Raw genomic sequence first — 14,690 nt, forward strand, 5'->3', positions numbered from 1 at the left:
TGACACGTAGGATGGGGTCCATGGCTGTTCGTCGCATACCGCTGCTCCTTCTTCGCGTCGTCCTCAATTTCCCGGGAGTTTTTGGCTGCCGTAAAAAATGATCCGTGCAGAGTGACGTAGGCACGAATCGTACTTGCTGGTCCGTAGAACGCTGCCTGACTCCGTCCGGACGTCACGTACGTGATGTCCCGGATCGGAATTGTGGGTATTTTTTCATCGCACGTAGTTTTTTACGAATCGTACGGAAATGGTATTTCTGTACGAATCGTACTTGCTGGTTTGTAAGGAGCATTTCCCGGGTACGAGTCGTACGCAGAATACACTCCGTATGACCATTCATACCCGGGTTTTACAGGATCGGAATCAGCACCTAAATTGGGACATGTGTACCCTGTTAGAAAGCTGCAGATTATACAAAACACAGCAGCAAGACTGATTAGGAATGTTCTGTTCCGCCATCACATCTGACCACACCTCCGGAGCCTTCATTGGCTACCAGTAAAAAGACGCATTGAATTCAAGGCTTTAACCTTGGCCTTCAGAGCTTCTCGAGACTCAGGCCCAATATATCTCAAGAAAAGACTCCAGAAATACCATCAAGGCAGAACCCTTCGCTCGAATTATCAGGAGTTACTGGTAATCCCCCATTTCAAGAAATCTAGGATGGGCGGCAGGTCGTTCTCGGTAAGAACAACCATGCTATGGAACTCCATGCCGGAACATCTGCGTAAATCCCCCTCAGAACGGGTCTTCAGGAAAAACCTGAAAACATGGCTGTTTGATCGGGCCTAGACCCTCTTGGCACCTTTGCGTTTTCTCTGTCATGCTCTTGCTGCTAGCGCCGGGACACCTCCGTTGGAGGTAGCTGCGCGCTCTACAAATGCCAATAATAATAATAATAATAATGTGTATCAATTCAATCAAGGATTAGGGCATTTTGCACCCTATATTATATTGGTGGAGGCGGAAGACCACTCCTGCCCTGGCAAAGTATTTTTGTGCTTTGAGGGAAAATTGTAGAATTTGGCAAGGGCAGGAATACCAAGTGGGTGACAAGTGAAACGGCATCTCTCTCTTCTATGGTTCTTGAAGATCTTTGGAGCAAGGAGTCTCAAACTTTCGAGCCCACTAGATCTAATTTAAAGGAGATCTTTTGGGAGTACATCCGGGCTGCAGAAGTCAGAAGACCAAATTGGGTTAGACTATTACAGAGTGTTTGGATTTCAAAAACTCCCTGGGTTTTGACCATTTTTTTAGATTATATCACTTCACCTTTGGCTTAGCAGTTATATGTCAAATTTTGACATGGCTCTCTCACTGTTAAGGCAGTTGCCGGGAAGTGGAAGTCTAAATCCGATCTTTCACTTACATGCCCAGTTTGCCTTAAAGCTGCCAAAACCCTGATACACTTTATCTGTCCAGGATACAAGCAACTTAGGAAGAAATGGCTAATCCATGTATAAGGGAATCTGGGGTTTTAGGCAATCTATTTAGGCACTTAGGTCGCCCTGTGCAGATATTTTTGAAATACACGTTTGTGCGGTTGCCAATTCTTTTAATCATAGCTGGTCGAAAGTTCAAATGTGCTGTCCCAGCTTTAATAGATCGCCATGTAGGCATGCAGCCCCACACTAGCATCTCCTTCCCTAGGCTTAATTATCTTTGTTTTTAATATTTCAAATCTCTTTTGATTTATTGCTGTTTTAACATACTAGTGTATAAGCATTTCACTCTTGATTGGCGTACATGTACATTTTGCCTATCAGTCAGCTTTTTTATTGTACTGTTTATTTGCTGCTAGGGTGTATGTATACTTTAATATTTTATGTTTTGGTCTGCATTTGCACTTTTGGAATCATAGCTTATATGGTTACCCAGAAATTATGGTTTGTACATATTGAATTATATTTATTGATTTTAACTGCTCTAGATGCTTTTATGGTTTTACCGAAATAAAGTTTATTATGATGAGGATGACTTTTACTAAGGGCACTATGAAAGGGCTGCCATGTGTGTCAGTGAGAGTGTGGTCTTTGAAGATGTATGAACATATGTGTGTATTAAGGGGTTATATCTGTACGGGTGACTGAGAGCCAGTGTCATTGGTATTTGCAACACAGGACATACCTTTCGCCATATGTGGCACTATTACATGAATAAGAGAGAAGGGCGACGGAGTGCACACCGGTTTCTTCCACTTTTCATAATAACGTTTGTTCTAATTTAAACCTGTTCGCGTGCAAGCCCGGAAGTGTGGTCTGCCCTAAACCACGTACTTGTGTGAACACTTCAGAAGTTGGGGCGAAGTCACACCCCAATGCCGGATGCACAGCTTATTTCTACTTGTATAACACAGATGCCACAAGTTAGTCCAATTTCACCAATTTTTATTCCAATTTCATCTAAAACTTTTCATTTTTCATTGCTTTTCCTCTTGTCACATGAGGGGCGGCTTACGTTTTCACTATGTCCTAAATACAACGGAAATGCCAATCCATGCCTTATTCTGAAGCACGGAGTATACATAAGTGCTACTTATTTGTTGATCTTTATAACCCATTTCGGGCCTTTCCTTTACATGAATGCCACAAGCATACACTTGTATGTTCTTTTTAATTTGGAGAAGTGCATATAAATATTCCACCAAACACTTCATTTCATGGAACATTTTTCTGCACTTAAAATTTCTTTCATGTAATAAAAAGGATGCATTTTTCATATATACTTAGGGCACAGTGTATACTGCCCACTGGGATTAAGGAGCCTACTGTTTGTAAATGCAACACTTTGAAATGAGAGGAAATTTAAATTAGGTGTTAACTTAATAATTTAGGTAAATCTCTATTTCATATTTCTTCCATTTAAAAGCATTCAGAAGCATCATGTTCACAACCCCAATTTTGAGTTGACAAGGATTTTTCTAAGAGCCAAATACCTTAGTGCTTCAGTTGTTCACCTCTGTGACTCAGCCACAGCCTGGCCCACAAATGTGGCTGAGCACTGCTCATTGTCAGGCCCTGCAATCTGCAGCCTGATGATCATAAAGTCACTTGAACACAGCCTTTCCTTAACTTTGAAATAAAAATATATTGTGCTCAATTGAAAAATAACTCAAGACTGTAAGCTAGTCTGAAAGTGTCTGGGAGCTATTGGTAACTCTCAAATGACTGGTTGGAGACACCTGATATAGGCTGAGATATTTATGGGATAATCATTTGTATTTGGTATGTAACATTTTACATATGTATGTACAATGGTAAAGAAAATATTGTGTATTTTCTAAATGTGCAAGAAGTGAAATTTCTAAATTTCCCATGAAAAAAAAAATAAATAAATATATATATATATATATTTGTCAGAAAGACTACTTCCAACAGCCTTGAGGATCCTTCAACTGCCAAAGGAAAGAGTACACGAGCCTGATTTGGTGCTGGTTTCTTTATTTGCCCAGAGCGACGGCCATAACGTTTCGGCTCCGTGGAGCCTTGATCACGGTAATGGATAGGCTCTGACCCACCACACCCGCCCGCGGTATCTGTGCCGCTGTTAACTGCAGTACGTGACTCCACGAAGGAATCCGGATCACTGTATCTGTGTTTTCCAGGCCACCCAAGGAGCGGATCAGTGTGGTTTGAGGCGTTTTGGGGACTCGGGAGGAGTATTTGTTTTAAACTGCTTCGACTACCACAGCCCTGAACAGCGTTCTTAATGTTATCCTGATGGTTTTGTTTTACAGACATTGCTGGCTGAAGTCACTTGCCTAACATGCGGTGAGAGAGCCTGCTGGCACTTGCAGTTTACTACTGGGATTGCAGGTCTGTTTGTGACTTTTAACTGGCCGATCAGGAGAGCCACCAATGGCGGAACGACTGGAGGAATTTAAACGGAACTATGGTTGATCGGGGGAGGAGCGGGCATTTGAGAAAGGCAATGTCTGAAACGCGTAATGTCCATGCTCTTTGAAATAAATCCCCTGTTTGAAGTACCCCATGGTGTCCCACCGGTTCTTTCAAGCAAAAGGATCTCTTCGTGGCATATATATATATAGGTACTATACCATAACTTTTCCCTGAGAATTTTTATATTTTGGGTACATACATCTTTTGTGTCAAAACATGATTTAACTATTCTTTAAAACAATGTAAATAATGATGTGATAAAAGAAATTTGAGTTATGTGTTAGTAACAAGCTTAAGTTTAAGAAATAATTACGTTTGGTAATTTTGCTTGTGAAAGTCTTTTGTTTATGTCTTTTGAGGTCCTTTAAAAAGACTGAACTCTGAACCTAAGGTCATGTGACCAAGAGCTTGTTTTCTGGAAACTGGATTTGTGTGGCCCTTTTCTCGCGCCAGAGAAGGATTGGCGAGTTGTCTGGGAATATATATATATATATATATATATATATATATAACCTACTGGCATTCGCCAGTAGGTAGTTATAGTTAGGAGCTCGTTTCTATTCAAATGGCGTTTTTCCTTTTGCCAATATCCTTGGTGCCAGTTGATGAATCTTCGCGACATTTTCAAAACTAGTGGGGTGCTCCAGTCAGCTCCTGTCTTGAAAGTTTCGGGGTGATTCATCGAGCGGGGACCGAGGTAAAAGGGGTTACCAAAACTAGTTTTTCCCATGTTAATTTCCATATGAAAAATTGGAACAGGCTACAGCCCGAACTGTTGAACAGAATTACCCAAATTTGGGAAAAAGGTAGCCCTTGGTTCAGAAAAAGACTTTTTTTTTAAATGGTGTAAATCTGTTCAGTAGTTCCTGAGAAATTTAGAAAAAGAAAAAAATTGTGGTGCCGATTACGATCCGGTAAAAAATGTCCCCGTACGACTCGTATCCGGTCTTTTTACCGTACGAATCGTACAAGTGCCGTACAAACTGCCAATTACGATTCGCATGGGAAAAAGACCATACGAATCGCATTGGGAATCATTCCCCACACGTCCTCGGGTCGGAAAATGTGTCCGACACGTCCCCGGACAATTTACCGTACAAATGTGAAAAGTGAAGTCCGACCGCGGAATCACGATCCATCCAGTGCGTCCGATGTTACAACCGTATGGAAAAAACACCGTCTGCACCGAACTCCCATAGCAATCATGGAGACATGTGCCCGCATACGCACCCCACACCCCCCCAGCCCCCGTACGTTGAGTCGTACCCCCGTGTATGTACACCCGTGTACGTTCGAGTCGTACCCCCACCCGTGTATGTACACCCGTGTACGTGTCCTACCCCCGTGTATGTACACCCCTGTACATGTCGTACCCCCGTGTATGTACACCCCTGTACGTGTCGTACCCCCACCCGTGCATGTACACCCGTGTACGTTTGAGTCGTACCCCCATGTATGTACACCCGTGTACGAGTCGTACCCCCGTGCATGTACACCCGTGTACGTTCGAGTCGTACCCCCCCGTGTATGTACACCCGTGTACGAGTCGTACCCCCGTGCATGTACACTCGTGTACGTTCGAGTCGTACCCCCTGTGTATGTACACCCGTGTACGTTCGAGTCGTACCCCCACCCGTGTATGTACACCCATGTACGTGTCCTACCCCCGTGTATGTACACCCCTGTACGTGTCGTACCCCCACCCGTGCATGTACACCCATGTACGTTCGAGTCGTACCCCCCGTGTATGTACACCCGTGTACGAGTCGTACCCCCGTGCATGTACACCCGTGTACGTTTGAGTCGTACCCCCCCCGTGTATGTACACCCGTGTATGAGTCGTACCCCCGTGCATGTACACCCGTGTACGTTCGAGTCGTACCCCCTGTGTATGTACACCCGTGTACGTTCGAGTCGTACCCCCACCCGTGTATGTACACCCATGTACGTGTCCTACCCCCGTGTATGTACACCCCTGTACGTGTCATACCCCCGTGTATGTACACCCCTGTACGTGTCATACCCCCGTGTATGTACACCCGTGTATGTGTCGTACCCCCGTGTATGTACACCCGTGTACGTTCGAGTCATACCCCCACCCGTGTATGTACACCCGTGTACGTGTCCTACCCCCCGTGTATGTACACCCCTGTACATGTCGTACCCACCGTGTATGTACACCCCTGTACGTGTCGTACCCCCGTGTATGTACACCCCTGTACGTGTCGTACCCCCCGTGTATGTACACCCGTGTATGTTCGAGTCGTACCCCCACCCGTGTATGTACACCCGTGTACGTGTCATACCCCCCATGTATGTAAACCCCTGTACGTGTCGTACCCCCTGTGTATGTACACCCCTGTACGTGTCGTACCCCCCGTGTATGTACACCCCTGTACGTGTTGTACCCCCCATGTATGTACACCCCTGTACGTGTCGTACCCCCACCCGTGCATGTACACCCGTGTACGTGTCATACCCCCGTGTATGTACACCCCTGTACGTGTCGTACCCCCGTGTATGTATACCCCTGTACGTGTCGTACCCCCACCCGTGCATGTACACCCGTGTACGTGTCGTACCCCCAACCATGTATGGACGACCCGTACCCTCACCCGCGGAAGAATGGAGCGTACCCCAGGCCCCAACACCAGCACCTCCACACAACATCGCGCATGTACGAGTCGTACCAAGCCAGACACAAGGACAGCACTGTACAACAAAATGCCCGAAGTACACACCGTACACACGCTAAAAACGCACGTACACAACCAGGACAAAGCAAAACAACACAAGAATACACCATTCGAATGGCACAAAGCCACTAAACATGTCCAACAAGCTCAAAAACAACACAATCACTGACCTGCAACTGCCAAAATCCAAAACAGAGGCCCAAAACACAACCACTCCTTATAACACACCCACCCAAAGTTCAAACACAGCCACACCCACCAATGGACCAATAAAAAGGGCCCACACAGACAAACCATGAGCCATTGCAACAGACTCACTGCTGCCAGACCCCACAGACAACCTACAGCACCATGCTAGAAGCTTTACCACACCTTACACTTGCACACCTTCACACACACACCTTCACAAACACCCCCACATCACATTCACACACACACCTGCACAACCACACCCACACACACACAACCATCCACACCCCCCCCACCATCCACACCCACACCCCTCACCATGCCCACTAACAAGAATCCAAAGTTCACTAGCCGAGAGTTGGAGGTCCTTGTCGATGAAATCCTCAGAGTTGAGCCACACCTCTTTGGAACATTGGTCAGACAGACCACCATTTCAGAAAAAACATCCATGTGGCAGACCATCGTCGATGCTGTGAATGCTGTTGCAGACACCAGAAGGACCAGGCATGAATGCCAAGCCAGGTGGTACGATCTGCGGAGGAGGGTCCGAGCCAAAATGACGGACGAACACAACCAGGCCAACGTCACTGGAGGAGGGCCGCCCCGCAGACGCGTACAATACCATCCCTGGGAGGAGAGGGTGATGGCCATACTGCCGGTGGTGGCAGTGGACAGATTAGACGGACTCCGAGACCCGGGTGAGTACACAAACAACTCACCTCACATGGGGGGAACGTCATCCACAACCAAACTCACAAACAGGCACGCAACCACCCCAAGCTATCGCATGACTCAACCACACTCCATGAACACGCACATGCCACTAGCGCCACCATGCCCCATGCACCCAGCTGGACAATGTCAAGTCACAGGCCACAGAAAACACCAACACAAGACACGGTAACCCGGATGGCGGGAGTGTGGGCCCCAAAAATCACATAGTGCTACTCAGAAGCAGACAACAATGCCCTCTGCCCATATGGCCTAGGTCACAGCCAGACAAACAGTGTGTCCCCACACAGGAAAGACTCGCCAGCAAATGGCAGATGCCTTGCATCAACACATGGGGGTGACGGCACGTTCTTGCACATGACAGCAGCTAATGAACAGCCAACACTGTGAAAGAGTGGCAGCACACACCACCACAGCAGCAGTGCAGACACACACACTACACCCAATGGGTGCCTGGAGATCAGAAACAAACTCACATCAACAATCCAAGGGCCATCCAAAGATCTGCTAACAGTCTGTGCCCAGGAAGCTGGGCTGAGGTGACAGAGGGTGACACACAGAGGGTGGGAGAGGGGGACAGAGAGGGAGGGAGACACAGGGAGACGGACAGAGGGAGGAGGCTGACACACGGAGGGAGGGAGAGGGGGACAGAGAGGGAGGGAGACACAGGGAGACGGACAGAGGGAGGAGGCTGACCCACGGAGGGAGGGAGAGGGGGACAGAGAGGGAGCGAGAAAGGGACACACAGGGAGAGCAAATCAGCCTTGTGGGGTGTGGGGATGTCTGCTCCTCAGCAGGTGGACTGCGTGCATGTAGACAAGGGTGGCCAGTGCCAGAACCCCCCCTCTTCTCCATGGCAAAACACAGGGCCATGTCACAACCTGTGCACGAGCACAACAACAGCTACCTGCATCATATAAGTATGTGGAACCACTCCATGTGCACACGTACAGTGCTACACGGAAGGTGCCAATGCATGGCTCGCCACACCTGCCCACTCCACTGCTGACTGCTGTCACAATTGACGCAGCAAGTAAGACTGTGCCACACATAGGTAAAGTCTCAAAAGCTGTGGCCAAGGGACATACCCATGCACAAGTGCACTGTCATATCCAAATTCCCCGAGGAAATGTGCCCACTTTGAAAACAATGAAACATGGATGTTGCATGGAACAAAATTAACATTGTCTCTCTCACACACAGGTCAATGTCGTGGATCACCCCCCAACACTGGGGGGGAAGACTCACAGGACCCGGCTCGGCGGGATGACGGAGCCACCGGCAGCGACGACTCTCACCAGTCTGTGGACGAACCCGACCCCGACCCCGACCAACCTGGCCCCTCTGGTGTCCAACGACCTGCAGCACCTGCGTCAGGTACAACTAGGCCAACCACCACCCCCACTCCTGCCACATCCCAGGAGACACCCAGGATCCCTGCCCCACTACCACAATGCAGCCAGGCTGGCCAGGAGGGACACGGTGTCCCGGGCACCCAGGAGGAGGCAGGCAACAACGCAAATGCCACCCCTCAGGGGTCCCGGAGACCCGATGTGCCCACAAGGGCAGGCCAGGTGCAAGTGGGCAGGGGTGGTGGGAGTGGAGGACGGCGGAGGCACGAGCCTGACCGGTTGGCTGGGGAACTGGTATATTCCCATGTCCGAAACATCCTGGACACATACCGGCAGGACACCACGGGCATGGCCCAGGTTGTGTCCACCCTCAACGATATGAAGGGGACCCTCGATGAGATCAAGACCCAGCAGGCCCAGCAACATGCGGAGCAACATGCCTGTCTACTGCAACACCAACAGAGGATGGAGGACAGACAGGCTGAGCTTGTGACTATGTTCACGGGAATTCACAGTACACTCCGTCGGATGGCCGACAACATGGGCAACCCTCCCTGTGCCAGAAGGCGTAGAACATCACCACCCACAGGGAGGGATGAGGAGGAGGAGGAGACATCCGACGGAGCATCCCAAACATCGTCACGGCCTGCTTCTGAGGGTCCCCGTAGGAGGGCGGGTCGTCCACGGAAAAGACTGTGAGGGTCGGCGCAACAGCACCATCTCCCAGGACACCTGGCCTGGCACCTGACCCACTGGAGCAACAGCAGCACAGCATCAAAAGACATTCTCTGCCACATGGACTTGCTGGTCACTGTCTGACCAATGTTGACAAAGACTGTGGCATGGACTCTGAGGATTTCAAATGGCAAGGACACAAACTCCCCTAGTGAACTTTGGATTCCACACACCCGGAAAGCCCCTCATGTCAAACCCCCCCCCCCACCCCAACCAAAATAAAAAAGTCACACCATAAAGAGAAGATGCCTACTGATTGCATTATTACCTTACATGTGTCTTGAAAAGTCTAACTATGCCTGAGTTCTCATTTGACTGCAACCATCCACACCCTGGGGCCTGAGTCTGGCACAGGAGGACACACATGGGTCACATTGTATTAGGCAAGACAGACATGGAGCACCATACACACCCGTGATGGGCCCAACCAGCTGAGGGGGTGGCAGCACAACCGTGCCGACAGACATATTGAGTACAGCGACAGCCATGCGCAGAGGTCAGGGATCATGTGGAGTGTCCTGGGGGGCACCCAGGTATGTGTGGACAGGTGGCAGAACCATGTCCTGCAAGCTTGAGTCAGGAGGATGCAGTGAATGGTGGCCTGGCCAACGTTGGATGCATGGGGATGGCACATGTCACAATACCCACACAGTCATTGACTACATGCACAATACAGAGTCTAATCCCACACAAACAGCTTGCATCTTGCTACTCTACACATAGACACATAGCCACTATCACGGAAAACCATGCCAGACATGCCGGATGCACCGTGGCAACACACCAGCATTGACTGAGAAGAGGCACCTTGGAGGCATAGGGACACCTTTATTAGTCATGTATTCGGGATTGCAGAGGCAACTCGGAGTACACATGAACGGGTCATGTGGAGTAACATGTGGGTCCAACACTGGAACCCCCCTTATGCAGCCCAAATGCGTGATAGCCATGGAACTGGCACACAAGTGTCGGCTAACAGCTAAACACCCCCTGCTGCTCACGGAGAGACTGCCATACACCATTGATCCGCTGATGTGGAAGTCCCACAGCATGTCAAGCCAAGGCAAACCGTATGTGTCCGAGGGCAGTGTAACACACATTGATGCCATCATCACATTCCACAATCCCATCACTGATGACTGTCAACAAGTCTGACCATCTATTCAGGTGTACCCAGCTGCATGTAATGTGTACCATGGTGATGCGACATGTCTGCAGAGGAACCAAACATCGACAGGGGCAGTGTGCATACATCGTGAACAACTGCCACACCCAATACACCCCTGATGCATCCCTTACCCTAAGGAGACTTCCAAACTTGTCCGTGCGTGTAACGCTGAGTCAGCACACGATGACGTGTCCATGAGGAATAGCAGTGCCACAACAATGCAACCAGCAGACGGCATGCCAAAGTACCTGGGGATGAGAGACACACAAGAAGTCAGCCACAAAAAGCACAGCCACTTGCATGTGCATGTACTCGACACATGTAAGGATGACAACATGCCAGGTCACAATTATGACTGGGGAAATACACATCACTGCCACCATCACTCCAGTGACACATCCACACACACCTCTGACTCACGTGGCATACATGCAGATGGACACACACATCGCAACACATGCCACACGGGGACCAATGCGTGCACACACAGACACTGGTACTCACCACTAAGCAAAGAAGTCGTGTATGAGCCGAGTCCGGATGTCCTCTTGCGGAACCACGTCCTCCACATCACTAGCCCCATTGCCAAGACCTTCGTCCTCCACGGGTGGATGGTCCTGATCATCTTGATCCAGGATGAGTGGCACAGCTTTCTCAACTGCCATGTTGTGCAGCATGCAGCAGACCATGAAGATTTTGCAGACCTTCGCCGGGGCATATGGGAGCGCGCCGCCGGTCTTGTGGAGGCATCGGAATCGACTCTTCAGGAGGCCAAACGTCCTCTCTATCACTCGCCTTGTCCGGCCATGGGCGGTGTTGTAGCGGAGCTGGGCCGGCGTGATGGGGTTGCGGAGAGGTGTGATCAGCCATGGCATGTTGGGATAGCCAGCGTCCCCTACATGGAAAGCACATGGACAGAAGTAGGACAAGAGAAGCGGTCGTGCTGGAAGTCTACGCAAAATACAGGACAGACAGACTGTACCCACCAACAACACATGCTCGTTCGTTGCGCAGCTGCATCATCATTTCAGGTATCCTGCTACGCCTCATGATGTAGGCATCGTGTGCTGATCCTGGAAAACGAGCACAGACATGTGAAATCACCATGTTGGACAGACACACCACAAGGGCATTGATGGAGTGGTAGTGCTTGCGATTCCTGTACGCTACCTCCTGTGCCTGTGGTGGTACCAAAGCCACATGTGTCCCATCTATGGACCCAATGACATGGGGCATCCCTCCCAGGGCATAGAATCCGCGCTTGACCCCAGTCAACATTTCAGGGGTTGGGAAATGGATGAAGTCATCCAGGTGAAGCAACATGGCCTCTAAGAAATCATGCAGCACATGGAAGAACATGCTCTGGGACATGCCACCAACATGAGCTATGGTATTTTGAAAGGTACTCGTGGCAAGAAAATGTAGGGCTGCCATTACCTTCTGCTTGGGTGTCAGTGCCGTAGGACACCTATGCAGTGGTTGCAGGTGTGGTGCCAGTCTCGCCGTCAACTCCAGAATCAACGGTTGGGGGAAGCGGTAGCACCGGATACAGTCATTCTCCCGCATGGCAGCCAAGTCCGGAATTGGTCGGGGAAGAGGCGGCGCTCTGCAGTAATTTGGAAGTGACAAGGAAGAGTGAGTGCACCACAACAACAATGTATTTGTACTGAGCACATGTTAATCTGTCAATACACATATGCTACATACGGAGTCAGGTATGTGCCACATGCCCTGGACACGTATGGCTGCCAGGTGACACTCCTACCAAGACCCAGCTACACACGGAGATTGTGAACCTCCACATGCCATGGCATGGGATTAGCTGTGTCCCAGTGTAAGTGAACAGCCAGACGCAACACAGGAGTGACATACATCCACACATCAGCAGAAGTAGGATGTCGATTGCAGAGACTGGTAGCGGAACACTAGAGCCACAGGTCACATGACATTACACTAGGACAGCCCACACACCTTGCCATGAAGGTGTACATGTGATGACTCACCACACATTCATAGAGAGGATGCAGACATGTCCTTGTTACGCTACTCCGTGTCCCATGCATACATACGCACCTCACATCCGATACCACATGTGGCATGGTGTGCGGAACAGTGTGCCATGTCAATCTACACACAGACACATGTTGGTTGCTGCAACAGCTGCTGCTTTTGAGGGAGCTCCAACATCAACCTAATGGGAACCCCCCACACATACATGACATAGTCACATCGTGCACCGTGGGTAGTGACATGTCAGGTGTGGTGACCCCTGTACCGGGCCTCAGGGGTGTTGGACAGGCCACACGAAGGGCTTGCTCCCTCCCCGCACGACAGGGCCCGAGCTCCGGCCCACCAGGCATAATCCACGAAAAGCACCTGTACCCCGTCTCCCGACGGATCTTCTGCCCTCGGACCTCTACTCATCACGGGGCCCAGCCCCACCGGCTCCCCCGGCCGGTTCAAGCCGCCATCTTGGGCCCTGCACCACGAGGCCGCGTGGCCTCGCCCCGACCCTAACCCCGGGCCTGGCCGGCCCCGACATCCCGGCACCACCATCCACCCGGGAGGTGAGCGGACCACTTGGCAGGTCAATGGGAGGACGAAGTGTCAAGAGCTCTTCCCCCGCCAGGTGCCGATCGCCTCCAGCTCCCCCAGGCGCTGGCTCCACCCCCTGCTGGGTGTCTGGACACCTTCATCCCGGGCCCTCCGACCTCCAAGTGCGAGGGTCCGGACATCAAAGGGCGCCTGCCCTATAACTGGGGCAACTCCGGAGCAGGAAGGCAGTTGTATCCTGGAGTCGAGAGACACCGAGAGAACTCAGCCTTGATGGACTACTGGCGCTGCCGTAGCCCGCTCTTGTGAACCATCGTCCTGCCTGCTGGCCTTGCCGCGGCCTTCTACAACATCCATCCTCGTCGGGACCTGCTGGCGCTGCCGCGGCCCGTTGTAACGACCATCCTCACCGGGACCTGCTGGCGCTGCCGCGGACCGTACATCGACCATCTTTCCGGGACCTGCTGGCGCTGCCGCGGCCCGTTGTAACGACCATCCTCACCGGGACCTGCTGGCGCTGCCGCGGACCGTACATCGACCATCTTTCCGGGACCTGCTGGCGCTGCCGCGGCCCGTTGTAACGACCATCCTCACCGGGACCTGCTGGCACTGCCGCGGACCGTACATCGACCATCTTTCCGGGACCTGCTGGCGCTGCCGCGGCCCGCACCAACTAAGCTCGAGGATTGTGAGCTAATCATCATCTCATCCAAACTACCTGACTGGTAGACAGACTGTCCCGCTACCCCTTACCCTGCTTTGAGAGACTTGAATCGAGGGGACCCCTGAGTCCAGACCTCCTTGTACCATTCAACCGTACCTTAAGAAGTGCTTATAAAGAACACTGAACCTTATCCGTGTGTGGTATCTGTCTGTGGGGGGGAAGTTACTTGTCTGTACGATCGCTGGAGACGGCTCTCCCCGGAGACCTCTCCTCCTGACCCCGGCCGACCCTCCCGGTCCGTCTATCCTTTCTAACATTGGTGGCCAGCGGCGCGATCCGAATCAACGCGTAATCGTACAGAGAGTAGCTCACCCCACGACAACAACACGATGTCAGCCAAAGATAGCAACTCCACCGAGAAATTCCAAATGGATAAATTAGAAGAATACAACCACCGCGAACTGAGACAATTCTGCATAGAACTTGGCATTGCTACCACCGGCCTGAGTACCAAAGATGATCTAAAGCACGCCCTAGAGTAGTGGACAGAAACTGGGGTCGCCGGACCCTCCGACCAAAGCAGCATCACACCAGAGGGGAACGCCATGGCTCCCGAGGAGCGGGGAACGGGCCTCTCGCAGGAGGAGATCCGAGAAAGAGAAAGAACCAGATTGCACGAGTTGGAAATGGCACGACTCAAGA

Source organism: Triturus cristatus, chromosome 8, assembly GCF_964204655.1.
Source record: "Triturus cristatus chromosome 8, aTriCri1.1, whole genome shotgun sequence".
Lineage (NCBI taxonomy): Eukaryota > Metazoa > Chordata > Amphibia > Caudata > Salamandridae > Triturus > Triturus cristatus.